The sequence below is a fragment of the Oreochromis aureus genome, linkage group 4 (genome assembly GCF_013358895.1).
Source record: "Oreochromis aureus strain Israel breed Guangdong linkage group 4, ZZ_aureus, whole genome shotgun sequence".
NCBI lineage: Eukaryota > Metazoa > Chordata > Actinopteri > Cichliformes > Cichlidae > Oreochromis > Oreochromis aureus.
Genome location: NC_052945.1, coordinates 16,303,770 through 16,306,028, shown reverse-complemented (window position 1 = coordinate 16,306,028; position 2,259 = coordinate 16,303,770). Strand labels below are relative to the sequence as shown.

The 2,259-nt window shown below is 37.5% G+C and overlaps 1 long non-coding RNA gene across 1 annotated transcript; it reads right to left on the bottom strand.

The window, feature by feature from the left end:
• Positions 1-787: 787 nt before the first annotated feature.
• Positions 788-1,536, bottom strand: LOC120440077. Its single transcript, XR_005612953.1, has 2 exons — positions 1,287-1,536; positions 788-1,151 (listed from the first exon to the last, which is right to left on the bottom strand). It is a non-coding gene; the product is annotated as an uncharacterized LOC120440077 (long non-coding RNA).
• Positions 1,537-2,259: the final 723 nt, after the last annotated feature.

The following is a 2,259-nucleotide window of genomic DNA, read 5'->3' as shown; positions in this document are numbered from 1 at the left end:
ACAGTGAGACATTCCAAATACATGCAGTCACACATGTGCTTCAAATACAGTCATGAACCACCAGGTCATCATCCAATTTCACCTGTGATCTTGTGTCACCATTACTCTCTGAGCTTTGTGTTGGTTCTTCTGTCACCTGACAAATAGGACATACATCTAATTAAATTTATTTAAATTCATGTTATATTGTTCAAACACTTTGGCACAGCAAAAGTCAGTGGTGTTACATGAATTAGGGGACCCTGACGAGAAGTGGGCTACTGGAACAAGAAGGCATCGGTGGGCAAGAGACGAAAACAGGGCGTTGTTTGAATGCTACTACGCAAGTAACCCTAGCGGAAGGGGTTACATGAATAGGATGAGGGACCTATGGATTCTTCGATACCCAACATCCACAATGACGGCGAAACAACTAGTAGCTCAGTGTTCCAAAATTCGAAAGAAGGGACTGCTCTCACAGCTAGAGATTGACGAGGTACAACAGGTACAAAAATCTATCTAATTTATAATATCCACTTTAAATTAGCTGAAGACAGCTTAAACCATCTGTGTGTTGAAAAACTGTAACGCGTCCACACCACATTTTCTTGTTAGTAACAGTAACAGCGTTGTAACGATAGAAATAGGAATTAGTTAGATTACTAGATACTGAAAAAAGTAACAGCGTTACTTTTATCGCTGTTGTTCCCATCACTGATTATTACTGCCAGTGCATTTTTAAATATACAGATAATTCTAACAAAAATTCACCTCTGTATATAGCAATATTTTCTTTTAACCTTAATTACCTTTAACAGCTTGAGGTTCTTCTTGAATTTCACTCTTGGTCCAGCTTTTGGGATCAAATTATCAATTTCTCGATCATCAAGCTCATACAGACTTTCCGCATCAATTTGTTCATCTTTTATTAAAAAAAGTTGCAGAGATAAAGTTTATTCTCAACTTGCTTCAGAAATTCTTGTTAATGAGTGAAAAAGCAATCAGCACAGTTCTATGATCTGTTTTACAGTTAACAGATCACATCAGAATCAATATCTGTACCCATCACGGATTCACGTTAATACTTTACCTTTAAATTTTTCCACCCACTCACTTAGCCCCCATTCAACCAGTTTGTTTCTTACGAAATCATCCATGACCAAGAAATGAAACTGTAAGATAAAATGCAAGATTTAACCAGACAGTACTGCTTTACAGATTAGACATTTGTGATCGACCTCTCCTTTAATGCATATATAATCAGAGACACTGATATTAAATTCAGATTAAAAGTTCAAACTGCTCACCTTTTGTTAAGAAGTAATGCAGGAAAAGGCTGCTGAGGGAGATGTGAGGGAAGCAGTGAGACACAAACAGGAAACACGCAGGAAGAAAGAAATCGAGTAAAGAGCAAAGTCCACAAACAGATACGGTTAAAAACAAACTGGAACTGTGTGACTCAGACTGCACAGGTGCAACTGCATCTATACATAAAACAGAAATGTAAATCCAACATGAGTAACGCGGGAGCAGGGAAAAGCAGAACGGAGAACTGAGAAAAGCAGGAAGAGGAGGTGTGGCAGGGAGTGGCTGGCAGACAGGTAACAACCTGCCTCAGAGCAAGTGTTTTGTTTTTCTTTTTTGTTTTACTTTTTAACAGAGTGACACAATGTTGGGTGATGAACACTTTAAAAAAAAAAATTATTAATACCATCTTTAATCCTCAAAAGTATTAATAAAAATAGAAATTGCCACTATTTTCTGTCTGTCTGAGTTTACTTTGATGTTATTTTGCTAATGGTTAATCAAGTTTAAATTTAATCAATATGATGAAACAGAAAGTGCAGTTTGAGTAATGAAATTATTTTCATACCTGACTTTTTCACCCAGATTGCGGGAGTGTTTTTGACTACGCTGCTCATCCTTGTGTTTCTCTGTGTGCGTGAGACTGTGGAAGTCAGAGAGATGCGAGAATCTCTGAGTTTATCGTGTATGATTAAGAAAGAAGTTATATTAAGTGTGTTGTGATTGGTAAATGCAGAAGATTCATGTGTAATTAATAGAATATATGAAGTATATGAAGGAAAGTGTATTCACATGCGAAAGAAACAACAGGATGTGATGCCCATCTTCCCCCCTTCTTCCTCTTACCACACTTGGTAAGATGCGATGAAAGCAGTGTGTTTATTTACAGTGAAGAGAATGTTACATAACAATACATTCGTCGACTCCCGTGCAGTGTCTTCTCCCAAAATGTCCGTGTTAGTGTTCTCCGCTCCC